The 26312-nt window shown below is 37.3% G+C and overlaps 1 protein-coding gene and 1 non-coding gene across 3 annotated transcripts in view; one reads left to right on the top strand and one right to left on the bottom strand.

The window, feature by feature from the left end:
- The window catches only part of PRRX1 (paired related homeobox 1), a 97497-nt gene that overhangs the window by 23142 nt on the left and 48043 nt on the right, over positions 1-26312 (bottom strand). The window lies entirely within an intron of this gene.
- LOC130457825 (U6atac minor spliceosomal RNA) lies at positions 9360-9487 on the top strand. Its single transcript, XR_008917094.1, has one exon. It is a non-coding gene; the product is annotated as a U6atac minor spliceosomal RNA (small nuclear RNA).

The raw sequence follows: 26312 nt of genomic DNA, 5'->3' as shown, positions 1-26312 counted from the left end.
GGGAACCCATCCTAGGCTTTTCCCACATTGAAAAAATCATGGAAATTATACCTCTACCCCATTCTCCTCCCTTATAATCACTAAAGAATCAGTGAAGATGAGGAATAGAAAAAATTTGGGAACACAAGAGATGATCTAAAGAACTAAACAACAAATGAACACTATACAGAGCAACCACAATAAGGTGTAACAAAAGTGATCAGAGAAACCCTGCATCTTCTGGTGTGTGGGGCACCACCCACAGTCAAAGCTCCTTTCCAAGGGAGCAGATTAGAGCTCAATTGATTGCCTCTTGACAATATAAACAATAAATACTACAAGACAATCTAATTTGAAGGAATTGAGAAGTTGCAAAGAACAATCTTGATCCTAGAAAATTGATAATGAAACATTCCTCCCTTCTCTCAGTAGAGAGATAAGGAACCATGAATGTGGAATATGGTATATGATATCAAGAGTCCACAGTATCAGATTTGCCTGAAGGTTTTTTCTTTGTTACAAGAAATTATTAAACAAAGGGATTTTTTAAAAGGAGAAATGAAATGACTTTAAAATAAAAGGCAATAACAACTTTTGAAACAACAACAAAAACAGTTTGGAGTTATTACAGATTCTCAATTAACACCAAGCTAAGTCAAATCCATAAATCCAGGAGATTCTAAGATTCCTCAGGAAGAGGGAGAAGAACTGATAGATCTCCTACTATAATTCTACCAAAAATAAGATTCTGAGTATAAAACCTGAGATTTTCCCAAATACTAGCAATGTCCACAATTGCCTTTAGTCTTAGCTCTTGTCCATAATCCACTTTTGGAATCCTGGCAAGCCAATTATCCAGCCTTCCATCTTCCATGTCTGGAGGCAGTGATTAGTGTACACCCAACCCCACCTCCCCCACTCAGCTCAAGTCAAGAGTGATGGATGTATCAAGCTGAACTGAATACCAGCTGTGCTAACACCACTAACAAACCTACTGCACTGGCCAGCCACAAAGCCTAGCCACTGAGCCCATAGATCTTTCTGAGATTTACAACTCAATGAGCTATCACAACCCAAATATTACATTTAGCCTGCTGAACCAGACTTTGGATTCTAGCCCCAAAGGCCCACCTCTCCCCAAATAGCAAACTCCCCAGAGAAAAGTCCAGGGAAATAACTAAGCATTTGTTCAACATGGTAGTGTTGTGACAGTAAATGCAGTTATAATGGTTCCAAGTGAATTCAAATTGAAGATTCTGTTCATTATTATGTCTTGCTCATTTATTCATTCAAGAAACATTTATTAAGAGTCTTCTCTGTCTATGCAAATCTATTATAACTACTAGAACCTATTTCTATAGCCCGGGAGAAGTGATGGTTTCCTTAACCTTTAATATTTTTTTTCTTCCAAGTGACTCCTTTTTTTCTCATCTATTATCTTGGAGTTTTCCTGAGTTTTATTGTTTACCATCTATCCATTACCTCATTTGTTCTTCAAGACAACTTTCTGAGGCAAATAAAAAGTATGCATTATTATCTCCACCTTATAAACAAGGAAACTAAAGTTCAGAGATGCTATGTGACTTGGCCAAATTCACACCACCAGTAAGTAGATGATCTAAGAAAGAATCCAAGTCTCCTGATTCCTAGTTCAGTGCTTTTTCCATTGGTCTAAAAAGCTCTCAGATATTTCATGAGGAATCATCATCTACTCCGGCATTGAAAGGAAAGATAAAGGGAAGTAATATAAAAGTGGTAAGTCTAAATCCTTTAATGCCTTTGGAAAAGTGCCATTACTTCTAGCAATGTAAAGCAAGTGAAATATTCTTCCATTCATAATGCACCAAAGGCATTCTTCCTCCCAGTTCTCAGGTCTATGTTCAGACAATGGTTTTATTTGTCATGCCTGTCAGGACTCTGTGACCTCTGAGTGCAAGGGTCTCATGACCTCTGACACCCAGGCATGACTAGGAGACTCAGAAGGTGTCATCAAGGATGCAGCTGTCTCTGACCTTGTGGCCCAGAATCATCACTTAGTACTGCTTTAGTCTACATACTACAGCTAAGTCCTCAGGCTATTCATAGCACAGCCTAATATAGAAAACTTTGTCCAATGGCTTCCAACACGTAGGGGAACACACACCTAGATACATCAGGGAAATCACCCAGCTAACTCCTGAAAACTATGTTATTGTGCCAAGAGAAGTCTGGGACTCTCACTGCTCCTTCTTCTAAGAAGCTAAGCTCCACAGTCATTATTAGGACCTCCTTCACACCATCCCCTAACGCTTCCCTAGAGACAACCTCAGAGGAAGAAACTGGTACCCTTCTTAGGTCTGCTGGTATCCGCAGTCCCATCTCCCTGATTGTAATAACAAGTGTCAGGCCTCTCCAGCTAGTCTGAACCCTGGTGGAAGGTGTCACCCCAAGCTTGAAGATCCAGGTACAAAGCCAAAGGACTAGAAAAGAGTTTCAGAAGCAACTTTGCTTTTCAGTTTGGGCTTTCCCTACCTGCAACTGAGCCAAATCTTTTAGACCCTCCCAGAAGGGAGATTCCACAGCTTCCCTAAGGAAATCACTCTAGCAATTCGTAATCCTCATTGTCAGGAACTTCCTCAGGTGAAATTTGAACTCCTCTGTGCTGCCATGTAAGCCTATTCTCTCTTGTTCTTTTAAACTGCCATCATGCAACTCAGTCTAGCGAATTTTAGTATGTCCTATTCTCAGAATTACAAGTGGACTCACTGAGTTCTTCTTTGAAGCAAACCTGTTGTTAACCCAAATATCATTGGTTGGCTACCGTAAACCACCATTTCCCCTGACATGGGAGGGCGGAAAATGGAGAATAATAAAATATGACAGGGAGCAAACAACTATGATGACTTGAAAGACTCCAGCAGTAGTTCTGAGGAAACTCCTTGTTGTGTTTTTGTTATTACTGTTGTTGTTTTAACAAATCATAACACCTCTTCAGATGAGTTTGGGCATGAAAAAAAGCATGCAAATAAAGGGAGTCTAGCAATTCTCCTTCTGGCAAACATCCTCCATGGGGCAAGGTGTAATGGAAAGAGACGACCAGCAAGCCTTCAACTCCATACCACGTCTGTCTGTGCTCACTTATTCCAAACTGTGAGCTCCTTGTTTTTCTTCTCTGACAGAGGAGACCACGATCCGCCACAGTATCTTTAGATGCACCAGAGGACATGTAAACATTACAGAGGTTTACAAATGTTGGGCAATGGAGGGACCCGTCTCTATAATATACAGCTTTATCAGACCTCTCGCTCAGGTTGAATGAAGGGTAGGGAAAGAGATGAGGCTAAACTGTTCATTTTCTGACTGCAGTCTGATGTCCTGACCAGCTTTCCAGAGAAAACATCTATAATTCATATTGGTCTTTGAACATCCTGACCAGAGATGCTCACTTCCTATAATATGTCACAGGACATCTCATTCTCTGGGACATTGAACTGAGCAGTATTTATCCAACCTCAGGATAACCAGAGGGCAAGTCAATCTATCCAAAATAAAGAGAAGTTAGCCTTTACTGATTCCTCTTAGTCAGAGCTGACTCTCCCTTCTCAAACTTCAACCAGCAGTTTTTACCTTCCCTATGGATTTAATGCATTTCAATTCATTTTGTAGTTTTTTGTGCACCTTTTTTTTTTAATCAGCCCCCACCCCCAAGGCTTTAAGTTTCTTGAGGGCAGGGGCCATGTTGTATACTTCCCAATCTTCAATGCCTTATGTATATAGAACATAGTCAAAGAATATTTGGTTAATCTAGTTGATTTGGACATTAGAGTAAATAAATCAGATAAACAAATTAAGAGCTAGAGGAGACCCAACTAGTTGTTTATTTAAACAGACTCATTTTACAATTGAGCTAACAAACCCAGAGGAATTAAGCAACTTGTCCCATATTACACAGTAGTAAGTAGCAGAACTAAAATTTGAATCCAGATCCCAACTTCAAGTTAAGGTAATTTCTTTTTTTTATTTAAATTTATTTATTTGTTATATTAAAATGCCCAGTTCACTTTCTCACAGTTGTACCAACAGTGTATTAAGTGTCTCCATTTTTCTGCATCCCATCCAAAATTTGTCATTTTGCCCTTTTATCATTTTAGTCAATCTAAAAGGTGGGAGATGATATCTCATAGTTGTTTTAATTTGCATTTCTCTAATAACAAATTAGAGCATTCTTTTCATATAGTACATGTAGCTTTCATTTCTTCATCCAAAAACTGTCCATTCATATCCTTTGACCATTTGTCAATTGGAGAATGGCTCATATTTTTACAGATTTGACAAAATCTTCCATATATTTTAGATACAAGAATATTTAGAATGAGAATTAGAAATGAGAAACTATAAAAATGTCTCATCACATCAAGGGTCTGTTTATTTTTTTACTTTTCCTGAATCATTAGATAAACTATTTCAATGTAAATTTTTTCACTAGATGCAATTCCTATTAAAAATAATAAATAGATTGTTCTGAGGATCATTGGTTTAGAGTTAGAAGAGGTCTTGGAAATAACTGAGCCCAATCTCCTCATTTTATGGAGAAGTAAACTGAGACAAGGTAGGTGACTTGCATAAACACTGAGGAGTAGAATTGAACCCAGATGTTCCTACTCCAAAGCCTACTCCAAAACTTACTCTTTTAACAATATAGATCTATGTGGTTAGAAGGTTTCTTTCAGCATCCTTTTCTCCCATAACTTGGTTCACATTTAAGACCTAGATCTGAATCTCTTTTCCCAGGCTCAGGGTAACCTCACTACCAGTTCCATGGTTCTTTCTTGCTTGCTTACCCCAACCCATCCTTCTCTAAAATTTGCCTGAATTTCTTTTGATATTCAGTGCTATACTTTCTTATATTATTTAATTTTTTTCATGCAGATATAAAATATTACATTATTTGAAATGTAAGTTCTTTGAGGACATTGTACAATGCCCTTTAATCCCTGGGGATCTTCATCATGTACTTCTTTTGTATCCTCTAGATCACAGGAACAAATATTAACAAACTTGCATGTAAACAAAACTACTTCTTAATTTAAATGGCTCCATTTTCATTAAAAATATTTATTAAGCACCTACTCTTTGCAAAGTACTCTGTCATCTGCTATGCATGAAGAGAACTGCAACATAGATCTTGCTTTCAAGGCTGACTTTTTTAATCTTGTGGGTTTGGCATCTCTGCTTTTCTTTCTTCCCTTTACCAGTTTCTTTTATGAACCTCTTTTCTCCTCTACTCCCACTCTATATCTAGTTACATCTCCTTCTTTCTTTTGCCTACAGCAGAACTCTTTCTATCTCTGTCTATGATAGCAGCTGTTCAGATTGCAGTATGGTACTATGGAAAGAGCCTTGAATTTGCAATGAAAAAGGATTTGAGTTTAAATACTACCTGCATGACCTTGGACAAGTCATTTAGTTTCCTCAGTGAAATGAGGAGGTTGGACTAGATAGCTTCAAAAGCATCTTTCAGCCCAATATATCTGATCTTGACCATACCCAAGGGCATGCCTAGCAAAGTTGTTCAGATTTAACTGCTCTTCTAAACCAAAAGATTATGTTTAGCAAAGCAAAGCTTCACCTCCTTTTGTGTTATCTGGATGACTTTATAGAATTTGGGGTAGGGGGATCCAAAACCACATCCCTTCTGGGGCATCACTACTTGATTAAAGGCAATAGGCTACTGGAAGATTCAGTTCCCGTATGAGGACATGTCTTCTTTACCCCTTGCCCACATCTTTCCTAATACAGAAACTGGTATTCCAAATAGAAAGATTAAAAAGTCTTTTGCTCTAGTTTATATTGCACATTAGAAGAAAATCTTGGAACCAACCATATCCACAAAGGTTGTGACATTTAACCAGAAGGTTCACATGGTGATTGTTGGCACCAAGAATGTGTCTGGAGAACTACCAATTGGGGTTGCCACCTCAAACTAAATTTGCGAGTCTCATTTGCAGTTGTACCTAAGAATAGAGACCTTCCCCAACTGATTCATGAAAATTGATTACAATAAAGTGAGAAATTTTCCTTTGTGTATCATGTAGATGTATGCCTTCATTATATGGATATGTATTATACATGTGCCTTATGTGTACATGTTTTGCTGCCGTTGAATCATTTCAGCCATGTTTAATTCTTTGGGACCCTACTTAGGGTTTTCTTGGCAGAGATACTGGAGTGGTTTGTCATTTCCTTCTCCAGCTCTTTTTACAGGTAAGGAACTAAGGCAAACAGGGTGAGATGACTTATCCAGGATTATACAACCAATAAGAGTTTGAGACAATTTTTGAACTCATGAAGATGAATCTTCCTGATTCCAAGTCCAACATTCTATCCCCTATTCCACCCAACAGGCCACGTGTGGTACGGATATGTTTGTATATATGTCATAGACATATGTTATTAGTCTCTCAATATAGGAAGTTGCCAAACACAGGTCCTTGAAATATTGACTACTTTACATTTGCATAGCATTTCCGTAGATATCAGATCATTTGATCTTTGCAGCAACTGTGAACTGAGTAGGGAAAAGATTATTGTACCTATACTACAGATGAAAAAAAATCTAGCTTGGGGAAATGAAGTAATTTCCCCAAGTTTACACCACAACTCATTGGCAGAGCCTGGTTACACTCTTGACTGGTAAGCCGGGACTCTTATCACTCTAGTTTAAACTACCTTCTATTTACTGAAATGACTATGTTTTTCTTGAGTTTCTACAGATATGCCTCATTTTTCCAATAAAGAAGTAACTTATGTTCTTTGAGAGTAATAAAAACAACAAGCTATGTTTATTTGTAACCCATGGGTAGTGTAAACCTCAAAATTCCTTAGACTTATAAATGTTGGAAATTTCACCATTGGGATATTTCATACTTGGAAAATTTCTTACTGATAGTCTATTGGAATGGGAACCCCATTGGCATGGGAGGTTCCTTCTCTTCCCTTCTTCAGATTACTTTAGTACAGAAACCTTTTGCTGAACAATGGAAAGGACTTTGACCTATGCTTAAGCATAGAACAGGAAGTTCTTTGAATCATGATTGATTTTAGAATTGATACAATGGAGATACTTGGAATAAATCTCCACCCTATTCAGTCCTAACAGGATTGAGTAAGGGCTGCAGCCTAGATCAAAGATTTAATCATTTGAAAATATGACCTTCAACAGACATGTGCAAAAGCCAGAAACCTCTGGGCGGTCCTGGGTTAAGCTAGAACCTCCATTGGCACAGGGAAATTAATGAACAGTGATTGGTAGATGGGAGAACTGAGAGGAGGAACTTGGATGGTTTCCTGAAAGATAGGAGGGTCTGGAGACTTGGGGGAGAGGAGGAGTGTGGTCGGGGTGATTGCGGTGGACTCGGAGAAGCTTGCGCTGAAGGAAGCTGAAGGTGGGGGCCTCTGAGACTGTTTCTCCATTTTGGTCACGAGAGTGATAGGGACTGATCTCTTTTCTTTGCCCCAGCTATCTAAGGGCTTGGGCCTTTTGGCCCAGCCTAAACAGAAGGGGTATTTAAGCCCTATTCCCTTCTCTCCCTTTTTTCTCTCTCTCTCTATCTCTAATTCCTTTCTTGCTCCTATTGTAATTAAACTCCAAAAAAGGCTGACGGCTGACTTGAGTTTTTCATTTAGGAATTACATAGCTGAATTCCTTGGCGACCTTAAATTAATATATATCAGTCTTTTAAAGTGATTCCCTTGTCACAGTAGAGAAGTTGCCCATTCATGACCCCTCCCTCTGGGTCATCTTTATATTATCCCACCCAAGTAAATGTTTAGAAAGAAGCAGCAACTGACATCTTGCTTCAAAGATGATTGACTATACAAACACTGCATAAATGCTTTTCATCTCTTGTTTTGGTCCACAGCTGTGGATACCAGTAGAGTCACAAGTTTACTGAGGAGGGCCCAAGTCTTTTATATATCTGACCCTCCAAAAAAGTAACAACAATCCAGTGATGATCAGTACCTTCCACATAGAAGACAATGAATAAATGCTTGTCAAATAAATGAATTACATAAATATTTTGCCAGAGTTATGTAGGTAGTCACTGTAAGAGTCTTCTAAATCAAGGTCCAACGTGTTTGTTCTAGATGATTAAGTGGGTTGATTGATTGGAATCAGGAAGACATGAGTACAAATCCAGCCTCATATACTTCGTAGTTGTTTGACCCTGGGCAAGTCACTTAGTCCCTATTTGCCTCAGTTTCCTCACTTGTAAAGCAGAAATAAGAATAACACTTACCTCTCAGAGTTGTTTTGAGGTAATGAAGTAATAATTATAAAGAACTTGGTTTATAGTAATTGCTATGTAAATTTTAACTATTGCTATTATCATCATTATTATTGTCATACTATATCATTGCTGAAAGGTGTTGTAAAGATTCTGGATATTTTGTCATAGATATTATTATAATTTAATAAGATAATTTAAAATACATTATTGTAAATATTTTTATTTAGTTATACCTTGAAACTCTTCAAGTGATCCAAGACTTTTAATATCCAAAAGTAGAATACTCTAGTTTTATTATAATATTGTCCTTGAGGCACTTGACTTGGTACCTTCTTCCAAAAAATTACTTGAGAAAATTCCTTTTGCCTAGCTTGCCTTTTCATGCGCTGATTTTTAACATGGAATCTTCTTTTAAACCTTATCTTCCATCTTAGAGTCAATACTGGGTATTGGTTCAAAGGCAGATGAACAGAAAGGACTAGGCAATGGGAATTAGGTGACTTACCCAGGGTCACACAGCTAGGAAATGTCTGAGGTCAGATTTGAACCTGACTCCTCTTGCTAGGCTACATGGGACTTTCTAATATTCTGGTTTCTGAATATATCACTCCATTTCTATCTCTTACAAAAGATGTATGTTTCCCCAAAATGACATTTCAAAATAGCAACCAAGCAATGCCATTGGTGAAAGATATGCAGTCCCTAACAGCATAGCATTTTCATTGCTTGGTGATATTTCTTTTTTTTTATTTAAATTTTTTATCTAATTAATTAATTTAGAATAGTTTTCCATGATTACATGATTCATGTTCTTTTCCTCCCCTCCTCCCATAGCCAATGAGCAATTCCACTGGGTTTTATATGTGTCATTAATCAAGACCTATTTCCATATTATTAATGTTTGCATTAGGGTGATCCCTTAGAGTCTACATCCCCAATCATATCTGCTTGTTGATCATTCTAACTGACTGGGGACATGGAAAAAAATGCAGGGAACTGAGGTTTCATGGTTCATTGTGATTCAAGTCTGGTCAAAACCATAGAGAAGGCATTAACCTAGCTTTACTTTGAGCCAGACCAACCCCCACCAGCCTTCCAACTGTATAATATGAAAGGAATAAGGGAAAAGATTATTGAGAGTTCTCTTGATAAGGATGGAAAAGAATCTAGTAGCCTTTACCTCATATATATGATTAAGATATTGCTACCTACTCTTGGTCATTTAACCATGTTTTCCTTTAAAGGATGTAAGTTGTTGCAGGCATTTAGAGGGCTCAGTTCACTGAGAGCCAGATTTGGAAATGAGAGGCCCTGGGTTCAAATCTGGACTCACACACTTCTTAGCTGTGTGACCCTGGGCAAGTCGCTTAACCCCCATTGCCTAGTCCTTACTGCTCTTCTGTCTTGGAACCAATACATGGTATTGATTTTAAGATGGAAATTAAAGGTTTTTTTATGGATGTAAGTTGTTTAAGGATAGAGACAATTTCATTTTTTATCTTGGCATCTCTAGTGGCTACCATAATTCCTAGTACATAACAGACAATTCAATTAAAGTTTGTAGACCAATGGATTCAATGATTGGGTACCTAAACTCTAAGTGAAAGGGAGTAAGAGAGAAGAAACCAAGATGAGAGTGAAATGAAAGGCAGTAAAGGAGAAAGTGAGAGTAGAACAAAAGTGATTGGGGAAAAGAGAAAAAGTGAGACAATGGGGAGTAAAAGGAATAGAATAAGGAATAAGGGAAGAAAAATAAAGTGAAAAGGGAGACTAAGATCCCTAAGTGTAGGACTTGGGCCATTGCCAAGTACCTTCTATCACTACTTTTCATTCACTGGGTGATGTAAATGACATCTATGTTTCAATGCCTCCATGCTGTCTTACTTTCTCGAGGCAAATGTTGGAATGTGCCCAAATCTTTAGTCAGGAAAACCTAATTTCAGGGTACATTGAAGAATATCTTCAGAATAAAAATCTGAAGACAAATGAGTTTTTGACAAGTCTTAATCACATCAGTTTTCAGAGAAATCTGATGCAATAAGATGAAAAAAAACTTGGCCTGGGTAGCAGAAATCTTTCCCCACATCAAAGCTTGTCATTGGAATCTTGGTTGCAAACATGGCAGACAAGGGGCATCTATGTCCAGCCAGCTGATCATTTTATAGGCGCTGGCAAAAGTTTTCAAAGGGATTTATATTGCACAACAGCTACTTACTTTAATGGGATTTGTGTGGTTCAGTCCCTGTAACCTTTGGAAAATTGAAGGGAAGCATAATTGCAAAAGCCACTAAAAAGTGTACGGCTTTTACTGGAAGCCCAATGAAAAGTAGTGAAATGAAGCTATGGCATTCATCTGGGTCTTTCTGTGCACACTTAGCTGCAATCGTAATTAAGGTAGCGTCCTTTTAATGGGCCCCCTGATAAATGGCACGTTGCTCTCTTAATTGGGCCGGCTGCAAGGGCACAGATTTAGCTTTAGTGCATTTAAGTGACCTCAAACACAGGATTAGCAGCACACCCAGTGCCATTTATATAGCACACCTGGCCCTCTACACCATCAAATCACAGTGGTTTACAAGCATGACCAGGTCTCTGCTAGTATATGTTTCCGACTGTGCAGCCCTTGTTCACTTTGAGATGCTTTTGAGCCCTTTTATAGCTTACCAAACAAGGCATTAGGCTCAAGGGTCCTTGATGTGTATAGTTTTTTTTTTTCTTTTATTGTCTTTCCATGAAATAAATACAGCATTTTTCTAACCAAAGGAATCTGCCTGTCTCAATCTTTGAAAATTGGATTGAACTCATTACTCGGAAAGGCTATTTTTGAACGTTGAGGTTGCATACTTCTTTGGGATAAAAAAGATGGTTGAGTATTTCAGTGTTTTTTTTACTCCGATCCTGGAGCTATGGTAGGAAGGAAAATATGGGCTCTTGACTCAGCTCTTCTACTTACTAGCTTGGTGATCATGGACAAATCAGTTGACCCTTTTGGACCTTGGATTCCTCATTTTTCAAATGCCAGACTTAAAACTGATACTATATAAGGTCCTAAATAGATATGAAACCTTCCCAAACCATTGTTCTGGGTTGAGAAAGAAATACATAACCATAATGGTTTCTTTTTATTTAAAAATCAATCCATTGACTCATTTAACTCAGTAACTAAATCAAGAGCACTGGAGAGGCAAAACTGAGGACTCCAAGTGGTTTTATGTGAAAGATAAAGTTTACGCAGCTAGGTGACACAGTGGATAGAGGGCCAGGCCTGGAGTCAGGAGGACCTAGGTTCAAATCTGGCCTTCAGTACTTTCTAACTGTGTGGCTCTGGGCACATCACTTTATCCCATTTGCCTAGTCCTTGCCCTTCTGTCTCAGAGTTGTTACTAAGACAGAAAGTAGAAGTTTATATTTTAAAAAAGAGACAAAGTTCATAGGATTTGACTCTTCTAGCAATGACCTTAAGCATAAAATAACCCAAAGAGGTTGAATAATCTTGCTATGTTTCCTATTTTTCCTATTTTCTCTCCTTACTTTCACTTACTCCCTTTGGTCACAATTGGATCATGCATTCTTCCAAAGTAATACTATCATCATATGACTTTTTCTTTCCTGACCTTCCTTATAAACCTTCTAACCAATCAATAAGCACTTATTAAATGTCTATTTTTTTATTAAATGCATATCATGTTTATTAAATGTATCAGGTACTATACTAAGTGCTGAGAATCAAAGAAAAAGATGAGACTCCAGTTTCCTTTCTCTGAGATGGAAAAAAAAAACAACCCAAGTCCACCACCACCAATAAACCCAGATTGTTTACAAGATTGCTAAGTATTTAAAGACTTGGTCCTATCTTTTTCTTCAGATTAAATCATGGTACCATAGAAATCTCAATGGATCTGGAGTCAAAGGACCTTGGTTCAGAATCCTGTTTCTAACACTACTTATGTGACCTTCAACAAGTTATTGAATTTCATTTGGTCTCCATCTTTAAGATGACAGTATTTGATCAGACCAGGTCTGGCTTGGATCCCTTCTAGTGCTAAATCTGTGCTTCTATAATCCCTACATTATTCCAATCTTATTCCCTATGTTGGTGTGTTCTACATGACTCTAAGACTAAAAGTCTAATATAGGTTATAAATCAACCTGACATAGTTTGTGCTTTTGCTTAATTAGAATATTACTGGGGCTCAGGAAAAACTAACTAGTAAGTAGACATGAAATATCCCATGTAGGAATTCTCATCTAACCAGCAAATGACTTGTAAAATCTCTTCTCTTTGACAGAGGCACCATATTTTAACCTAAATCATCTACACAACTCTTCTAAACTCTTAGAGGCCTTTTAAAAATTTGGGGCTCCAAGTAGTGTTGGGCTTACCCAAGCAGATGCAATCATGTTGAACAACATATCACCATTGAATTTTATTTTGGAAAAATTAATTAATTAACCCATAATCTAGAGAAATGCTACCAGAAGAGTTTTCAGAGACTTCATTCACCATTTCTCCTCCATCCCTTATTTCATTTTCTTTTAGATTTTTGTAATGCATATTTTATCAACCACATGGAGCAAATTCCAAGAACTCCCACCAACCACATTAGATTTGACCCTAGCCTGTACTATTCTTGCCATCATAAAGTCATAGGATTTGATTTCTGAGTTGAAAGGGACTTTGGTGGTAATCTCATCCAACCAATGCCTGAAAAAGAATTTACTCTATATTATGCCCAACAGATATACATTTGACTTCAAGACCTCCTCCCACTGAGGGAGGACTCATTACTGCCTTCCATTCCACTTCTGGCTCAAAGAGATTAAGTGATTTTCCCACGGCCATACAGAAGTAAGAGGCAAGACTGAATCATGGGTCTCTCAGTGACTCCAAGTTCAGGTACCACTGTACAAATCAAGCAGTCAAAACCTTTTATTAAGCAAAAACTATGTAGCAGGCACTGTACTAAAAACTCAGTAAAAACTAAAAACTAAAAAGAAACAGTGTCTGCTCTGAAGGAGCACACAGTCTAATGAAACATCATTATTTGATTCTTTTTTTATTTTTAATTTTATTCATTATTTGATTCTTAAAACAAATCTGGGAGTTCTATTATTATCCTCCTTTTAGATAAGGAAACCAAGACAAAGAGAGGGTTAGTGGAATACTCAGCATCACATAGCCAGGAAGTGTGTAAGGATAGATTTGAACTCAGGTCTTCCTGACTCCAGGTCCTGCTATCTAATCACTGTATTATCTAGCTGCCTAGGAAACAGTTTCCTCTAAAAGACTGGCATACTTTCATTCCTATGGAGACTATATCCTCTGGGAAATTTACTCTGACCTCTCTACCCTCAAGACTTAACTCCTCTCTTGGAATTCCTGACATTTATTATCTATTTTTTTGAAGCCCTTCATTTATGGGTCTTGGCCCATTATGTTTCATGTTGATATTCATCCTTTCTGAGAATATGCCCTATCTATCCAACTGGATTCTAATTCCTTCAAGGACAAGGACCCTGTCTTCTGATTCTTTTTATTCCCAACTCCTAGCAGAAAGTCCTGGGCAATTGGGTGGCACAATGAATAAAGTGTTAGGCTTAGAGTCAAGAACACTCATAATCCTGGATTCAAATCTGACCTCAGATACTTATTAGCTGTGTGACTAAGTCACTTAACCCTGTTTTTTACAGTTCCTCGTCTGCAAAATGAGCTGGCAAACCACTAGCCAAGAAAACCCCAAATGAGGTCATGAAGAGTCAGATGCAACTGAAACAACTCAACAACAGCAGCAAAAGTAGAGTACCCTACAAAATCAAAATATTTTACTGTTAAGAAATAAGCATTCAGATTTTTTTTTCTTTTTGATACCTGATGCATAAGAAGACACAAGTCCTCAAGGACTGAGTCTGGGGGAAAATTCTTTTGTTTTGGGAAAAATAGAGCCTTCCTTCATCTTTAGTCCATCTTCTCTTCCAGTGAATCACTTGAGTCACAGTGGTTTCTGTTCACTTTCACTGGCAAAGGAGCTTGGCCAAAGTCTGGCTAATTCGTTCTCCAACTGATGGGAACATTACTCTCTGTCAACCACACCTAACTCAGTCTTAATTGGACAGCCACTTCCTCTCTAGGGATATGGGACAGTTTTTAATAAAAGAAGAAACCAACGGACAAAGGTCACATAAGCAAAAGTGTTCATTTCAGGCAAAACCCCCAAAAATATCTTTGTGGAATAATGTTATTCCACTGACTCATGTCACTTCTGTGGAGCAGCCCAAAAGGACTCCTTGTTAATAAACTCTGTCTGTCTGGAATGGAAATGTATGAGTAATTGACAGGTCATGGTTGTTCATGTCATGACTCCTGCCTCCATCTTCCCATAATCTAAAAGTTGTAAGAATTATTCACGTTGCTCAGCTTATGACAGGAAGTAGCTAGGACATAGGAAAGGACTAATAAAAATGCTTGTTAATTACTTAAGATAAAAGAAGGATTCTAAGAAATGGAGTTTTTTTCCCCCTAGGATAAGGAAAGTGGCTTGGCAGAGTTAGAAGTCAAACCAATCACCTCCATCATTTCAGTCAATCATGCCAGCCAGAACCTTGCTTTTAGCAATACTTCCCTACACATCTAGACATGTTTCATTTGAGACTCATTTGGTTTTCTTCCAAATTTCTCATTGTTTCCCAAATCCTCCCGACCTTCCTTGCCAACATATACATCTTGGTATCATTCCTTTTAAGGAAGAGTGGTCAGAGGTGCCACGGCACCCTGGAAAAGTCAAACTTGGATGGTCACTTTAATCCCCTGGCTCTAATACTAAATGTTCATTTTCAAAAAGCATATTTAATTTCTTTTTTTCCCCATGTTCTCTCTTTTTGTCTCCTCACCTGTTGCAGGAACAAGGCACAAGTTTATGGCAAAGGAGTGAATTCCATTTTATGCCTCCTCTTTTAATAAAACCTTGTAGGGAGAAATTTATCAATGTTATAAACCAGGAGGTGTCCTTAAGGTGGGGGAGAGATAAGCTCATTATATGAAAATGTCATAGACTATACTTTAAGAGTATATTATTTGGGGCAACAACAGGGGCACTGACTCAGTGGATAGAGAGCCAGGCTTGGAAATATGAAGTCCTCAGTTCAAATCTGACCTCAGACACTTCCTAGCTTTGTGATCCTAGGCAAGTCACTTAAAACCCATTCCCTAATCCCTACCACTCTTCTGTCTTGAGAGCAATAGTATTAAGTTTGAGAAAGAAGGTAAGGTTTTTTGTTTTTTTTTTGAGAGAGAGAGAGAGAATATTAGTATAAGTTAAGATTTATGAAGCACTTTAAGGTTTGCAAAGCACTTTGCATATGCTCTCTCATTTGATTCTTACAATTTTGTAAGGTAGGTGTTATTATATCCCATTTTGCAAAAGAGAAAACTGAGGCAGAAAAGGTTGAATGACTTATCCAGGATCACACAACTTGTAAATTTCTGTGGCTGAATTTTAACTCCAATCTCTTTAATTCCAGATCCAATGTTCTACAGAAACTAGCTGCCTCATAATAAATACGTACATTAATATATGTTGTTGTTCAGTCATTCCAGTCATGTCCAACTCTTGGTGATCCAATCTGGAGTTTCCTTGGCAAAGATGAGGAAACTGAGGCAAAGGAGCTGAAGTGGTTTGCCCAAGGTCACATAGCTAGTAAATGTCTAAGGCCAGATTTGAACTCAGGAAAATTAGTTTTCCACATTCCAGGTCTGGCACTCTATCCACTTTACCACCTAGTAGCCAGATAGATACACTGATAGATTCAGGAATTTATTTTAACTTGTCTGAGCCAACCAAAAAAAAAATATGCTCATATTTTCTCCATCACAAAATAGAAGATGTGAAGGCTGCAAATAAATCTACCACTCTCTTGCCACTTCAATCTACTTCTTAATTATACTTTGCTTAGATAAGTCCATTTTCAGGTATTTCATGAATTGTAGTCCCGATTTCATCTTCTTTGCCTCTGAGTATGATCCTATAATATCAGTTGTTTGGAAGAATGCATACATATGTTCTTCCATATATAGTCATGGGGAAAGGAACTGGATGTATAGATAAGAGAAAATGGGTTGGAATTCGGAATGTGCCACTTATTGCCTGTGTGACCTTGGGCAACTCATTTAATCTCTTTAGGCCTTCTTACTCATCTTTAATTTGAAAGATGAACCAGATGACCTCTAGGGCCCCTTCCAGCACAAAATTTAAGATGTATGATGGTCTGGAAATGTTTGAGTGACAGTAAGTGAATCAATAATTGGACCAAAATCAGGAAAAAAAAATCTATGTACCCCAAAGCTAGTACATGATCAGATTGAGTTCCTATAATCCGTTGGGTGTATATACCTCCATAGTATATGGTTGCTATGTGCCAGCTATATTGCATTCCTTTACTATTATAATGCCCTGAGAATCATTCCTAATAATATGCAAGAACTTATTTTCTTTTAAATTCATCTTTTAGAAAATCTCTGGACTTAGAAACTCTACAACTAGAATATCTGAAAGGAGGAAAGGAGGGAAATAAAGGAAATTTTATAAAAAATTCAAAACTTTAGAGAAAAATCATATTTCAGAGAGGAGCTTGGAGATTAAAAATTGAGGCATTTTATAGAATTAATATTTTAAGAATAACTTCTGTATCTCTATGTTCAGAGAAAGACCTGGTAAATAGAAACATGAAAGATATAATTTATGTGTACATATGTTAATGTACACACACATGAATTGGGTAATACTTTCCATGGAATAAAGCAGGGAGAGAGGCGGAGGAGATACCAGGGCAAGGGAGGAAAAAAATAAAACTTGTAAAGAAAAATATTGAAGCATTTACACATGTTTATGTCATCTACTTTGGAGAAGTCACTAAGAGTCCTGATTCCCATAATGCCATGGACACCTCAGCCAACAGCAATCCTGGTGGGCTATTCCAGGAAGGAATTTGAATCTGTTGCCTGGAATGGGCCACCAGGATTGCTGCTGGCTAAGACATTCATGACATTATAGGGAGTGTGGCTCTTAATGATTTCTCCAAAGTAGATGATATGAACATATGCAAATGTTTCAATTTCTAATTCCCAAGATCCTCTCTGAAATGTAAGCCTTTTTCTGAGAGTTTTGGGGTTTTTTTCAAACTTCTTTCCTTGTTTTAGAAAATTTATTTCAAAGCTTGAAACGTTTTTTTCTTTCCTCAGGATCAACTAAGTGATCATGAAATACTCAAGTTGCTTCATGTACAAAGAACAGGGCAGCAGTTTCTTTAGACACAACAACAGCTTTGTTAGCTTGTAATAATCCATGAAGGAGCTATGAAGAATGTAAAGATGCAATTTTGAAATGTCACTGAAGTATTTAAAAATATTTCTGAAGAAAGAAAGAAAGAAAGAAAGAAAGAAAGAAAGAAAGAAAGAAAGAAAGAAAGAAAGAAAGAAAGAAAGAAGAAGAAGGAAGGAAGGAAGGAAGGAAGAAAGAAACAAACAAAGAAACAAAGAAAGAAAGAAAGAACGAAAGAAAAGAAAGAAAGAAAGAAAGAAAGAAAGAAAGAAAGAAAGAAAGAAAGAAAGAAAGAAAGAAAGAAAGAAAGAAAGAAAGAAAGAAAGAAAGAAAGAAAGAAAGAAAGAAAGAAAGAAAGAAAGAAGGAAGGAAGGAAGGAAGGAAGGAAGGAAGGAAGGAAGGAAGGAAGGAAGGAAGGAAGGAAGGAAGGAAGGAAGGAAGGAAGGAAGGAAGGAAGAAACAAAGAAAGAAACAATGTCTTTCATTACTTCTATCCTATCTCAGGAGAGCTATGCTAGGCAGCTGAGAAATGCCATGATTACCTAGGCTGGTGCTGGTAACTCAATTTGACATATAATTTGTACATATGAACCCCCAGACAACAGTTCATGTGATGCCACTGCCAACTGGAATCAACTGTAAACAAGAAATTTATTCTCAATAGATATTTCATATGTTTAACATTTAAACAAACAGATATTAACAAGCCAGCAAGTGTCAGGCTCCAGCTCAGGGCTTCTGCCAAGTTGGGCTGGTTGTGATTACTAAGGACTAGATCAATAGGGCCATAAATTGCTGAATATATGTCACAAACAGCTAGGAGGAGGGAAAGGGGGCTGAAAAATGAGTTAGGGCATTAAAGGCAAATCGCTGGTGGCAAGAATCTTCCTTTCCTTCCCTCCCTAAAATACCTAGGGATATTTTATGAAGACTATTCCACTCAGACCCAAATAGGATGTGGGCCTTCTTGGAACCAGTTGCAGACCTAGACCACTAGGTAAGTTTTATGAGTCCCACCAGAAAAAAAAAAGAGCATCTTGTCAGAGCTGGAAAAATGATGGCACGAAGGATCCAGTAACAACAGAAGCTGGGCCTGTTAGGTAGATTCCAGACCAATGCTCCTTCCAAGAACAGAATATTAAAAAAAAAAAAAAAAACCAATGTGTTCCTCAGACAGAGCAAAGTCCTGCCTTAGACCTGGGAGGGAATCATTGTGCTACCTATGGGCTTAAGGACATTGGAGGTGCAGAACTCTTTGGGAAAATCACTTGAGCCTTTGTCCCTTTAAAAAGTGATGCTGCAAGTGGGTGCTGTTTGGATCATCTGCTGTGGGATACAGAGATATCATTTGGTCAACTAAGTGTAATAGATAGAGTAGGATCATGAAGACTCATTTTTCTAGTTCAAATATGGTCTCAAATACTTACTAGCTATGTGACTCTGTGTGAGTTATTTAACCCTATTTGCCTCAGTTTCCTCATCTGTAAAATGAGCTGGAGAGGAAAATGTCAAACCAGTCTAGTATCTTGGCTGAGAAAGCCTCAAATGGGGTCACAAAGAGACAGACACAACTAAAATGACTGAACAACAAGAAGAACATGGAGATATCAGGCAAGAAAAGGGAAGACACTAGATTCCTTTGATTTTGCAAGTTCTATTAAACCTATAGGAAAGTTAAGAAGACAAGTTTGCTTCCTGTTCTATAGAACAAATGCAGTGACCAAAGAAAGGCCAATAAATCTATTGTCTTGCGTACCTCACTTAACTTTTGGATGTGATGGGATATTGGAAATATGTTTTTCATGGTACCAGGCCAAAATTTAACCACAGCCTAGAGATTTTTTTTTTTGGCTTACCTAAGGATCAAGGCTGGAAGTCTATATTTCCCACTGCATTTATCAGACAGCTTGAGAAAGCAGAATTCCATTTAAGAAAGACATGTGATTGTGGTCTGAACCTCTAAGGATTGGGAGGGGTTGGTACATCTGAATAATTCCAGTAACACTTTGAATTTATAGGGCTCCTTTCTTCCAAAAAGCATGAAGCACCTCACCTGTGTTATCTCATTTATACTCGAAATGTGTCTTCGAAACCAAAAAAGGAGTAGGTTACTATTGTTCCTATTTTATACACAGAGTAGCGAAGGAAAGAGAATGAATGTTTCTGCCCCAAATGAGTGCAGGAAGAGTTCTAATGAAAACCCCTCAGTAGTACCATTTAGTGGACTCTCTGAAACTAAAGAATTTCCATTCATCAAACATTTATTTATAGTTTAACCCGCCCTTTTCCAAACTCGAATAGCATTTTGGCAGCATAAATTTGAGTGCTTCGTTATGTGTTGTGCTGTAATATTCTCTAATTCTTTCACGTCTGCATGTTGTGTCTCCCTAACTAGAGAAGGGCAATGCAGTGTTGTGGAAAGAGCACTCAGTTAGAATACTGATTAGTCAAATGAACTGGACTATAGTTTGTATACTCTATTCCTTTCCCTTTCTTGAAAATCTAGACAGGTTCCTGCTTTCAAGAAAGGGAAGAAAACAGAATCTGTAAACTCTACTGTTTTGAAATTGACTTTAATTACTTGCAAAATTCTAGAATGTATTATTCAAGTAGTGGTTAGTAAAGGGAAGAAGAGGAAGGGAACAAGCATTTATTGAGCATCTACTACAATGTGCCAGGCACTGGGATAAGAGCCTTATAAATATTTTCTCATTTGATCCTCACAACAACCTTGTAGGTAAGTGCTGTTATGATCTTCCTTTTACAATTAAGGAAATTGAAGTAGATTGGCTAAGTAGCTTTCCCAGGATCACACAGCTATTAAGTGTCTGAATTCAGATTTGAATTTGGGTCCTTTAGACCCTATCCATAGCACCAGCTAACTGCCTAGTGAATATCCAGAAAGGAAAGTGATCAAAAAGTCTGAATGGTATTATCCAAAGGTCACAGCAAACTAATCTCATTTTCTTTTTCTTTTTTAATAGGGATATGCCTAAATACAATTTATTGAGATTTTAGAAAACCTTCTTTCTCTCCTCTGACAGGATAGAATGTTGAGAATAAAAGTAAATGTAAAACTTTTCACTTAGGTTTTAAAACATCAACTTCCAAAATATAGTGTGTGGGAGGTGTAGTGAGAAGACACTTTATCTGAAAAAAAATAGGTGAGGATTTGAATGGACTGAACAGAGAGTTAGGAACCAACAGTGGTCCCTAGTAACTCCCTCAGAAAAAGGAGAAAAAAAGCTGATGTGATTTCAGATGGCAAGGAGAAGTATAGTGCCCAGCACAAGATAGATAATAGTTTGTTTCACTGTATTCTGTCTTTGTCAAGCCACATCTGACCATGATATGTTTCATTCAGGGACCAATATTTTAGACAGACATGGAAAAAATGAACAACATTGGGAGAAGGGCAATTTGAATGGTGGAGAGTCTCAAGATGTGAATCTATTGAAGGAACTGGTGGATTCTTAGTCTACAGAAAAGATAATAGCTTTCCTTTGAGTATTCAAAGAGCTGGCATGTGGACATGCTCCCCCTAAGACAGAGCTAAGAATAACAGGCTTCAAAGAAGTTAATTTAGGCTTTCAGAAAGGGGAAAGTTCCTACTAATTAGAATTATTCAAAGGTGGAACAGATTGCTTAATTAGGTAATGAGTTCCTCCTCAATGAAGATCTGGCTTCAAGCAAAAAATCAGTGATCTTACATGGGATGTTTTGGAGAAGAGTTGCTGTTCAAATATGGTTTGAACTAGATATCTTCTTACACTATGATTCTGGAATAATGATGATAGACATTTATATAGTGCTTTAAAGTTTGCAAAGCATTTTTCATGTATAATTTTTTTTATCTTCCCAATAACCCTCTGAAGCAGGTGTTACAGGTATAATTATTCTCCTTTTAGCAATGAAGAAATAAAAGCATAATGAGTCTTAGAAGTAGAATTCCAGCTAGGTGTCTGCCAGCTCTGAGTTTGGCACTCTTTTCAATTTGAAGGTAGGAATTCTGACTTCTACCCTTGGATCAGTCATTAACTAATGGTATGACCATGAGTCATGGTTTTCCAGAGTATATGGTATCTTAGGAATAATAGGCTTTAGAGCTAGAAGGAACCAAAGTCCAACTCCTTCATTCTACAATTAAGGAAACTGAGCCCTGGAAAGGGAATGTAATTTGAGGGTGGTTACTCAGATACTGTCAAGGCTGGGATTCAAATCCAGAGCTTCAAACACCAAATCTGAAACTCCTGCAAGTTAAATTCTATCTATTTAGCTGACCTTCCAGCATCTCTTTGACCTATGCATTTTTTCCCTTATTATATAATGTGTAAAATATTTTGGTTTTTATGCTATGAATCCCCTGCTGTAAGCTCCTTGAGGGCAGACACTATTTCTTCCTTTCTTTCCATTCCTAGTACTTTCCATTTCACATAGTGAATGTTTAACAAATGAATGTTGAGTTGTAGGATTTAAAAAAAATTAAATCAATTTCTAAATGCTTCCATGTTCTTATGTATAAAATGGAACTAATGAAATCTGTCTTATGTACCTCTCAAGGTTATTGGTTAGTATTAAATAAGGGGTTGTATTTGCAGGCTTTGGAAAAACAGAGCTTGGTACCTGTTCTAGAAACTAGGTTCTAGAATCTAGGCTGTTCTAGAATCTAGGCTCTAGAAAATGAGGTAAGATACATAAAATCAGTTCTTGGTTGGTGGATTTCCATTCAAAGAGTGACTCTTCCAGAATGGATTGGTGATGTAGAAACTATGGCACATCCCTTCCAAGGGACATTATCAAAGATTGTAATTTATCAAATTATGATTGTTTTCATCTTGTCTCAAAAAAAAAGTGCTAGACGATCACTTCAAGTCCCTTCCAGGGCTAGAATGAAATTATTTTCAAGCTTTTTCTAGAGGAAGGTTTAGCACCAGCTAACACTGATAGGATACATGACAAGGAGCACCAGCTTTATATGCCTGCCTTTTCCTTCCCCAGCTCCTCGGCTGCTTAGATGTTGCCCTGAACATTTGGCGAATTTAAATGTATATGTACACAAAGAAAAGGAGAACAAGGTAACTGCACAAATGTAGTAACCATCCATAAAGCAAAACAAAATGTCATGCTGAACTGACTGCCTCAGCTTCAGCCTTCTGGACTTCTCTAGTTGTTTAATATGCCCTGTCTTGGCCATTTATGAGTGAATCAAGTGAGCCATCATATTTTGTGTTCATATTGAGCACTGCATAGGCAAAATAAAAATTCAGGAATTTATATAACCTTGAGAGAAATCATAGAATCAGAATTCTAAGGGAAATCTAATTCAAAGCCTGCAAGGTTTTTTTGTTTGTTTGTTGTCATTCTTGTTATCTTGGATATTCATTGGTTAGAACACTGGAGCCATAAAATGGAAAATGGCTTTACCTGAACATATATAAATTCATTATGATTCAATAAGAATTTATTATTGGTGTTCAGTCACTTTGGAGTTGTGTCTGACTCTGCATCACCCCACTTGGGGTTTTCTTGGCAAGGTACTGGAGTGGTTCGTGTTTTCCTTGTCCAGGTCATTTTGAAATGAGAAAACTGAGGCAAACAGGGTTAAGTACCTCACCCAGAGAGAGTAAGTGTTTGAAGGGAAAGAAGAGTCTTCCTTACTCTTGGCCTGGCACCCTATTCACTGCAATGCTTAGCTGCCTAAGAATTTATTAAGTGCCTACTATGTGCAAAGGGACTGGGAAAGGAAATACAAATGATAACCCCTACCCTCAATGAGATTATATTTATAATGCAATACCTGATATTAACATATCATCCTATGGTGCTGGTTACCTTTGTCATCAGAAAAAGCAGAAAAGGAAGACAAGAAAGGAAACAAGCATTTATTATGCAACAACTATGTACCAGGCACTGTGCTGAGCACTATATTATCTCACTTGATCCTCACAATCCTGAGAAATAGATGCTACTATTATTCCCCTTAGGGAATAATAATAAAAATATATAATATGTTATAGTATAACATTTTTGTGTTATAAAATATTTTAAATATATAATATGAAATAATTTTTAAATAATTTTAAAAAATCAAGATAGATGGAGAATTAGTGACTTAACCAGGATCACATAACTAATAAGCGTCTAAACCTAGCTTTGAATCCAAGACTTCCTGATTCTAGGCTGAGTGCTCCTTCTAATATGCCCCCCCAGGTGACTAATAAAAACAGATTAATTTAGATATTTATCCCATTTGTTATCAAAAAGCATATTAGTTCTTCTTATACATAGAACTATACACAACTTCACAGTACAGACTCTGCATAGATGAAGGACACTAACAATTAGGAGATCCTTGAATAGAAACAAGACCTTGTTTGTTCTGAGAAGGGTGTTAAGAATTGGATTCATTATCTCATTGGATTTTAGAGCATGAAATGACTTCAAGAAAACATGTAGTCCCATTGTCTCATTTTTTTATGCATTAAGAGAAAAAGGTCCAAGGAAGGGGATTAATTTAATTGCCTAATGTTACACATCTGGCAATATGAATCAATGTCTCCTGATTCCTGGTCAATATTCCAAACAATATTCCATATTGTTTCTTCTAAGATCTAAGAAGAAAGGAAGCTTTGTCCATGGACCAGAAACCTACAATTAAATGGTTAGAATCATCCAAGAGTGGAGCGACTTGCTTCAATAGAAAGTTAATCGATAGCTCCAATGATATTGAAGATATATTAAGTGCTCCTGGTTAGGGGATATTGAAGAGATAACTGGCCATAGACTCTGGGAGGAACACACTAGAAAGGGAGCTTGAGTTAGCTGCATTAAAATCATACTCCCAACCCCTCAGGGGGCACCCCTAGAACACTAAGAGGGAAGAATTAGCTAGCCAGCTTCACACTCTAGGGATGTGACTCATCACTTTGAATGGGAGTTGGGATAAAGAACTTCAGAGTCTATAAAGGCTATAATAACTTTCTACTTTCCTTGGAGCCGCATTTAGCACTCTAAATCCCTCTCTAGTGGTTACAAAAAGCTTTTCTGTATGCAGGAGCCCAAGTTATTGAAGCAGGAAAAGGTGAAATAGAACACCAAGTGTGAGTAATTCATGACTCAAACTCAACAAATAGGTTTTGGGAAATGGTTTTGCCAAATCATCCCAAGTATGTTTTACTCCTCATAGGATCACGCAATCTCCGAAGGAACTTGGAAGGAACTTCAAAGCCACCTAGATCAAGGTGACCCTGAAAAAGAATCCTCTCTACCCCTTCCCTAGACTGACAGATTCACTGTTTGCATAATAATTACAATCGGTATTGTAAATAGGCAGGATGTGGCTATTTTTGATCATAGCTGCACTTTCTAAATATCAAAAAAGGAAAAATGGAATATAATTCATTTTTTGTTTAAAATTTTTTCTTTTCTTTTTTCTTTTTTAGAAAAAAAAAGAAAAATATTTCTTTTATTCACTTAATATTAGGGCTTAGCTCCTTTTCTGTAAGTCTAGTGGACTCCAAGTTTAGATGCTTTTTCCATCAAACACTGACCCATTTGTCCATCCTCTGATACAGTACTAGCTACAGATGTGCTTCATATTCTACTTAACAATTTAAATAAAATGAAATATTTCTTTTTAAAAAGCTCTTGGTGAACACATGAACTGAGAATGCCTTGCTCTCAGAACTCTACAAAGAACTTTCAGAATCAAGAGATGGCTTATAGATGCCCTTCATTTTAAGCAAATTTGTTTATGCCCAACTTTAAATATAAAAAAGCATGGGGGAAATGTAATATTCTAAAAAAATACTTTGTTTCATAAAAAGTTTAATCAAATGATTGCTTTAAGCAACTAGTTCCTCCAACAACCTTAAAATAGTAGAATGATATTTTTAACTTTCCAGTAGGATGTAAATTCAATTCAATGACAAAAACAACAAAAACATTTAAACACTTAGTACATGCCAGACAATAGATTAAGTGCTAGGGATGCAAAAAAAAATAGACCCTACCCTCAGGAAGATTATATTCTTGGGGGGTGAGGGCGTATACACAGGTAAGTAAATACAGAATGTAGACAAAATCTTTGCAAATTGTATCAAGCAAGGAATATCTAGATGAGCATGGGTAGAGAATGGTGTGCTGGGAGTTGAGTAAATTTTGTAATAATCCCTGAAGGTAGCTTGGTGAATAGAGTATTGGGCCTGGAGTTAGGAAGACCTGAATTCAAATTTGACCTCAGATGCTTACGCCAATACCCTGGGCCAGTCACTTGACTTAAACTGGACAATATGGTCCATGGAGTCTCAAAGATTGGGCACAACTGAACAACAACCATCCCAGACAAATTCCAAGGGTCTGGAGAGTGACTTCCACTGGGATTTTTGCCCATCCTCTTGGAAGTATCTGCCTGTTCTGTCCCTTTTATGACTCTACCTCCCCGAATTATGAGTCAGACTTACAATCTTGTAAGCCGATGCCCTTGATTTAGACTCCAAGGACTTAATTTTACCTAAGTTAGCAGGAAGAAAAATTTCTTTCTGCTTCTCCAGAGGAGCTGCCTGAAAACTGGATCCTGGAGTGTGCTGGAAGAGTAGCCGAGGATACGTGTTTGAAAACTTAAAGAAAATCCCTTTAACTCTAAGAATAAGCTATTAGTATACTGTAATTGGTATTTGGCGTTACATAATTTTTATTTAATGTTTAATATAATGTTATTTAATAATAGATGTTTGCTGAAGAAAATATA

The sequence above is a fragment of the Monodelphis domestica genome, chromosome 2 (genome assembly GCF_027887165.1).
Source record: "Monodelphis domestica isolate mMonDom1 chromosome 2, mMonDom1.pri, whole genome shotgun sequence".
NCBI lineage: Eukaryota > Metazoa > Chordata > Mammalia > Didelphimorphia > Didelphidae > Monodelphis > Monodelphis domestica.
Note: the sequence above shows the minus strand (reverse complement) of the source record. Positions and strands in the feature narration are given on the sequence as shown.